This window comes from Mustela putorius, unplaced genomic scaffold (genome assembly GCF_011764305.1).
Source record: "Mustela putorius furo isolate JIRA1106 unplaced genomic scaffold, ASM1176430v1.1 tig00003896_pilon_pilon_pilon, whole genome shotgun sequence".
NCBI classification, from domain to species: Eukaryota; Metazoa; Chordata; class Mammalia; order Carnivora; family Mustelidae; genus Mustela; species Mustela putorius.
Window position 1 is genome coordinate 7593262 of NW_025422045.1, and position 7409 is coordinate 7600670.

General features: G+C 44.1%; 1 long non-coding RNA gene across 1 annotated transcript; it reads left to right on the plus strand.

The window, feature by feature from the left end:
- Positions 1-67: 67 nt before the first annotated feature.
- On the plus strand, positions 68-6437 carry LOC101680082. The gene is made up of 3 exons (XR_001180547.2): positions 68-353; positions 1861-1950; positions 4943-6437. It is a non-coding gene; the product is annotated as an uncharacterized LOC101680082 (long non-coding RNA).
- Positions 6438-7409: the final 972 nt, after the last annotated feature.

The window sequence follows — 7409 nt, forward strand, 5'->3', positions numbered from 1 at the left end:
GATTGGTCATGTAAGCGTATATAAGTGTGTAGACTTGCAGAAATAAAGAGAGAGAAGATGCATCCGAACCAGGGCGTCTTGTCGTCCTTGCGGGGCGCGGGCGATACAGTATGACTTCATTCATGAGGAATGAGAGCCAGGACTGGCACAGGGGCTCTGAATCCCCTCAGACTTCACAGTGTCCCCATCCTGCCTCTTGGTTTGCATTGCCTTTCTTTGCAAACCATCTCTCCTTGTTTCTCTGTTCTTCTTGCAGCAGAAAGCAGCTATCCTAGAGGTCCCAATTCTCTTTCTTCTCAGTTCAAGAGACCAGAAGATATTCACTGGTATCTCTCAGAGGCCGAAGTTTCCAGGTGAACAAATCTGATTGTTCTACAGTTGGTGTTTGCAGACTTCCCTTCCACGCATCTCATCTTGGCCAAAACATATTCATATAGCCACACCTAGCTGTAAGGGAGGCGGGGTGGTCATAGGCTCTGTGGGATCTATTACTAAAAGCAAGAAGGGGAAATAACCACTGGAGATAGCCACCTCTGCCATGCTCCACATCGACTACTTAGCTATTTAAGGCAAAGGTGGGTATGGCACCCCAAAGGCCAAAGACACCTGATAGCTCTAGCTCATGCAGGAAGCTATAACCTGTGAAGAAAGAGAAACCAACACTGCCAGGAAATAGACTCAGTACCTTGCTTTTGTTGAACAGATTCACAAACATGAGACTCTGAGATCAATTTTTTGCAGCTCTATTGAAATATAATTGACATATAATGTTGTGTAAACATAAGGTGTACAATGGGCTGATCTGATATTCTTAAATATTACAATATTATTCACTCATGGGAAGGAAGGAAATGCTGCCACTTGCAATGATATAGCTTGACCTTGAGGACATTGTGCTAAATGAAATAAAATGGTTGTAGAAGGACAAATTTGGGGGCACCTGGCTGGCTCAGTCCATAGAACATGTGACTCTTGATCTTGGGATGGTGAATTCAAGCCCCATGTTGGGGATAGAGCTTACTTTAAAAAAAGAAAAAGAAAGGGAGGAAGGAAGAAAGACAAATATGGTATGATATCACTTATATGTGGAATCTAAAAAAGCCTCTTAGAAACAGAAAGTGAAAGTGGTTACCAGGGGATTTGGAGAGATGTTGGTCAAAGAGCACAAACTTCCATTTAGAACATAAGTAAATTCCAGAAATCTGATGGACAGCATGGTGACTATAGTTAATTCTGCTGTACTGTATTCTTTTTCTTTTAAGATTCACTTATTTATTTTGAGAGAGAGAGAGAAAGAGAGAGAGCAAGTAGGGGGAGGAGCAGAGGGAAGGCAGGGAGAATGTCAAGCAGACCCTGCTTAGCCAGAGCCAGATGTGGGGCTCAATCTCAGGACCCAGGAGATCATGACCTGAGCTGAAATCAAGAGTCTGATGCTTGGGACACCTGGGTGGCTCAGTCGGTTAAGTGGCTGCCTTCAGCTCAGGTCATGATCCCAGTGTCCTGGGATCAAGTCCACATCGGGCTCCTTGCTGGTTGGGGAGCCTGCTTCTTCCTCTGCCTCTGCCTGCCTGTGCTCGCTCTCTCTCTCTGTCAAATAAATAAATCTTAAAAAAAAAAAAAAAAAGAGTCTGATGCTTAACTTGCCGAGCCACCCAGATGCCCTTAATGATACTTTACTATATTTTGGAAAGTTGCTACAAGAGTAGATCTTAAATGTTCCCACCACGAAAGAAATGGCAATTCTGTGATGCAATGGAGGTGTTTTCAGATTGGTCTTAGCCATGTGGCCAGACTACTTCCCCAAAATCTGTCCTAACTGCCCTCTCTATTAGCTGATGATAAGGGTGCCTCTTTCCCCAGGCTCACAAGCACCATTTGTCATCAGTGTTTTCAAGTTTTACCAACCTAATGGATGAAAGATGGCTCTAATGTGCATTTCCCTAATTACAAGTGAGTTTGCATTTTTTTCTTGGTTTTAAGCTGGGTAAGTGTACTTCCTGTTGTTGCTTTGGTCATGGCCTCGGGGCATAGCAGTCTGTGGTATCCTGTCAACTCGCCTCCCCCGTGCAAGGCCTGGGAGGGAGCCCAGCTCTACCTCTCAGTTAAAGCAGCTGCACCATTTCCTAGGCATTTGTTCAGCCCTCCTGGAAATCAATTTGCCACCTTTAACCCAGCAAACCCTCTTTTGGGAATCTGTTTTACAGAAATAATCTAAACTTCAGAGTTAAAAATTTACACAAAAAGGTTCATGATATCATTATTCATAATAAAGGAATTTTTATAACAATCCAAGTAGCCAACACTATTTATTTTTTATTTATATATATTTTTTAAAGATTTTTTAAAATTATTTGACAGAGAGAGATCACAAGTAGGCAGAGAGGCAGGCAGAGAGGGAGGGGGAAGCAGGCTCCCTCCTGAGCAGAGAGCCCAATGTGGGGCTCGATCCCAGGACCCTGAGATCAGGACCAGAGCTGAAGGCAGAGGCTTTAACCCACTGAGCCACCCAGTCACCCCCCAGCCAACACTATTTAACAGAGGTTAGGCAAAATATGGTACACTGCAAACCAAAATCTATTAAAATGATCGTTGTGAAGACTTTGGAATGGGGGTGTCTGGCAGGCTCAGTTGGTGGACCGTAGAGCTCTTGATCTCAGCCATGTGAGTCTGAGCCCCACATTGGGTATAGAGATTACTTAAAAATAAAATCTTTAAAAAAAAGACTTAGGAATGAAATACAAATTATTCATGTTATAAAATATGGATAGAGGACGGCTCCTGTTTTTGCATTCCCTGTCATATCCTGTCTGTTAACTGCCCTTCCCCTCAGTTGTATGGCAACCACCCTGTTCCTTCTAATCCCTGCCTGCAGGAGTGGTCATGTAGGGCAGGCCTAGACCATCACAACACCCCCTTCCCCTACCCACACTGGTTTGTCCAAGTGCATGAGATGGATGGCAGGCCAGTCAGAGTCTCAGCATGATATTTGGCATGTGGCTACTTTATTTTCCTCTGGAATGAAGAGTTGTCAGGACCACAGAAACCTCTTCATGCTATTAACCATTCTTCACCCCACAAAGAGAGAGCCCCTTGGATGCTGAAGCTACACAGAAGAAAGCAGAGCCAGTGCCTGGAGAGATACAGGAACTTCCTATCACCCGAGCACATGAACCTTGCCGTTTCAAAAGCCAGGGCACTTCCCAGTTATCGAACCAAAAAACCTCTTTTTTTAACTTGAGCTATTTTGAGTTGAGTTTTAGTTACTTGAAACTGAGTCCGGACTGACACAATGTGCATATGAAAAAAGATGAGAAGAAAAGGCATGGAAGAGTTATTGTGTTAAGGTAAAGGAATTATGGGAGTTTCCCTCTATATTTTCAGTTTTGTTTGTAATATTATATTATTTTTATAATTTCAAAAATGTTATAACTTCAAAAATTTAAATTTTTGAAATTTTAAAATTTCAAAAAAAATGATTTAAGGAAAAAAAAAAAACCAGTTCTATCCTCTCAAGGCCCAATGCAGTTGAAAATGATTATATCTCAGTCCACAAGTTAGGTAGGTTAAAAGATCAAAGCAGTCTTCTAGGAACTTATGAGTCAAGGTCACACAGCTGAGGGGCTGAGATGCAAATTCTGGTCTGCATGTTCCAAAGCCAGTGCTACTAATTAAGCCTCTTCCTCATTCAAGAGAATATCATCAGTGTAAAGAAAATATATAATGATTCCACTCTATTTGATGACACACTTCTGTAATAAATGGCAGTTTAGGGAATTAATTTTTTGTTATATACATTAGACAATTTAATTTTATTACATATATTCATTTCCTATCACCACAAATATAGTGGCCTAAACCAACAACCTTCTTATCTCATAATTCTGGGGGTCAGAAGTCCAAAATAGATCTCACTGGGCTAAAAACCAGGTGCTGGTAGGGCTATGTTCCTTCTGGAATCTCTGGGGGAGGCTTTCTGGGGAAGCTCTGGGTGGTCATTCTGCCTACCATGACAAGTTATATAACTATAAAGTTTAAAACTTGGAGCATGTACCAAAAATGTCCCCCACAGTTCCTCCATCTTCCTAACATCATCACTAATAACATCTCTGTAACTCTTCCCAATCAAATTTTCCTATTTAGTCTTTCACACGGTTATGCTCTTACCATTCTGTGTCTGACTCTTTCACTTGATATAGACCAGAAGGCTTTTCCTGTGCTGCTGCAGGGACTTTGCGATTCTCATTAGCAATGGCCGTCTAATATTCCACCAGATAAATATGCTGCGGTTCATTTAACCAGCCCTCTACTGTTAGACCTTTAGGCTGATATTTAGGATGTTTCCATCTTTTGAGTCTTATACGCAAAGAGGCAATGAACAACCACACTCATACAACCCTTCCTAAGCTTGTGGATTATTTGTTTGGAATAGAGTCTCAGAGATAGATTTATCAAGCCCAAAGGAAAAAAACCCTTTGACACCAACAGCCAAATTACCTTCTCAAAGGATATAGTGAGAAGGAGATTGCTTGTCTCACTGTTGAAGTTCCAGAGCCATGAGTCCAAAGCTGTTTCAAAATTGTCATTGGACTCATTCTCTATGTCCTGTTTGTACCCTGGGAAAATTTGCTCCCAGTCACCCTGTTTGAGTTAAACTTGGGGCATCATGATTGCTCAGGTATGTTTTTCTCAGTCATGACTAAAATTAGCCTGCTCACTAATTCAACCCTTTTGTCCAAAGACACAAGAATTGAGAAGCCAGTTTCCCAGCAACATTTTTTTAATGGCTTCATAGGAGAGACGTGTGTGTGTGTGTGTGTGTGTGTGTGTGTGTGTGTTGTGTGTGTGTATTTTTCATGGTTTTATGGGACAGACAGCCCCAATCCCCCTACAACAGCTGTGGAGCATATCTGGAACCTGTCAACATCTCTTCCTTGTCTCTTAGAGCTGTGCCTAGCTGAACCTACCAGCAAGATCCTCAGGCTGCCTGACCTCCTGGTCCTTGCCAAGCATGTGGTCTCAGGCTGCTGTGACAACATGGAGAAGTAAAGCCAAGTTGCTACCTAGATTTGGGACTCCCTCCAGTCTGGAGTTGAAGCTTTTTCTGAAAATGACAGTAACACGACAGCAATACTAACAACAACAATCATCACTTTTATCTCCCCAGTAATTGCTGAAGTCCAGGCTGTGTGCTGAGTACCATATACGGATCACCATCTTTCTCTTTATAAAAGTTCTAGAAGGTATCTCCAATTTAGTGGTTTTTAAAGACAAGGAAATCGAGGCTTAGAGAAGTTATGGAATGTAGACCACACAAGGCCACACGGCTAAAAAGTGACAAAGCCAGAGTGTGAGGCTAGGTTTTCTCTCGCTCTGAGGAAGATTCTTAACCACCACACTGGGTGGTAGGGTATGCTAAAAATAGCTACCACATACCGCCTTAGTGTGTTGCTCATCAAACCCCGTGTCTTAGGGGAAAGCCACCTGGTGCCTTTCTGCACATTCAAAGAAAAGAAGTATGGAGGGAGAGAATTACAGAGATGAGGAGGAGGGGTTTGTACATTGCCTGCACATTCTTTTGCTATCTGACCTGTTTTCTCAACTGGGAAATACCATGAAGAAATGAATGTGTACTTGGGTTCAGGGTCCTGGTTTGTCTTCCAGAGGAGAGGAGCAGGCCTTGAACTCTGGGCTCTTTGACGCTGCTGCATGCCTCTGGTGCTCCCCTAGCTCCAGGCCTGGAAACAAGGAGGATGGACCAGACAGAAACACAAATGGAAGGCCTTGGCCGGTGATTCTGAGTCAGGGTCTTGGAGCCAGAAGGCTGCACCCCCAGAAACAGACATCTAGCCTCAAGTGCCCTCAGGCCAAAGTCCATCTCAACTAGCAGTTTGAAGTGGCCACTTCCACCCTCTGACCCTTCTGAATCTCAGCCTCCCTCCTCCCCGCTTGTGGCACCTGCTCGACTCTTCAGCCACAGATCTGTCTCTTGCCGTTGCTGCCAGTGGTAGGAGTAGTGGGGGCAGAAATAGTCACAGGAACGGTGGTAGTAACTGCAGTGGTGGGAGGTGGCTACGGTGGTGGGAATGAGAATTAGTTCCGCTATTAGGTATCCAGGCTTTCCGGTGTCCTGGGCACTGTGCTGAGCACTTTACCTGCGTGCTTGTATTTCATCTTCACAACCGTCCTGGGCAAAGGTGGATATTAATACTCCCATTTAATGGACACGGAGCTGGGGTTCTGAGACATTGTGTAATGTAGCAGAGCTGGGATTTGAACCCGGCCTATCCGCCTTGAAGGCCAGTGCTCTTAATGGCCCTGTTACTCCCTTTGGATGAGAGATTGGTTTCCTCCTGACTACCAGGCTGTGTGCTAGCTATCTTGGGCCTTGGTCACAAGCTCTCTAGGTTAGTTTCCTATTTTGATAAGTTACCACAAATTCAGTGACCTAAAATGTGAATTTTTTAAAAAAGATTTTATTTATTTGACAGACAGAGATCACAAGTAGGCAGAGAGGCAGGCAGAGAGAGAGGAAGGGAAGCAGGCTCCCTGCTGAACAGAAAGCCCAATGCGGGGCTCAATCCCAGGACCCTGGGATCATGACCTGAGCTGAAGGGAGAGGCTTTAACCCACTGAGCCACTGAGGTGCCCCTAAAATGAGAATTTATTATCTATCTTACTGTGTTGGGGGTCAGAAGTGGGTCTTATGGAGCTGAAATCTGGGGTGTCAGCTGTGCATTCTTCCTGGAGGCTCTTGGAAAACCCATTTCCTTGCTTTTCCAGCCTGCATTCTTTGGCTTATGGCCCCTTCTTCCATCTTTAAAGCATATCCCTCACATCTTTTTTTCTGACCCTTAATTACTTTGGGTCCCACCTAAATGATCAGGCATATTTTCCCATTTCAAAATCCTTAATCAAGTCTGCAAGGTCCCTCTTGCCACCTGAGGTAACCTCTTCATAAGCTCAGGGATTAGGACGTGAACATCTTTAAGGCACCATTAGTCTCTCTACCACACCCACCAATGGCCAGTTTCTGCAACCCAAAGTCAGGCAGGAAGAGAAAGGCCCACTGAGTGAGCTAGACGCACCTCCCCTCAGATGCTCCCTCACCAGGGTTCATGGAATTTGAACTTGGCCTCAGTCTTAAGAAGGATGTGTCAGAAACAGGATCAGAATGAAAGGAGAGGCTGGGCACCCACAGGATTCAGAGTTGGGCAGAGTTACAGGCAATAGAGAATGCATTCCATCCTGTTTACCACAGCAGGCTTCCCCTACAGGTTTTAGACAGACCCTTGCTAGAATACCTCCTAGAACAGGAACCTCACTGCTTCACAAGACAGCCAGTACCATGGCTGGCTGCTCCACCTGTTAAAACTTCTTCCTTAACTAGAGCTTTCCTCCTCAGAAATGGG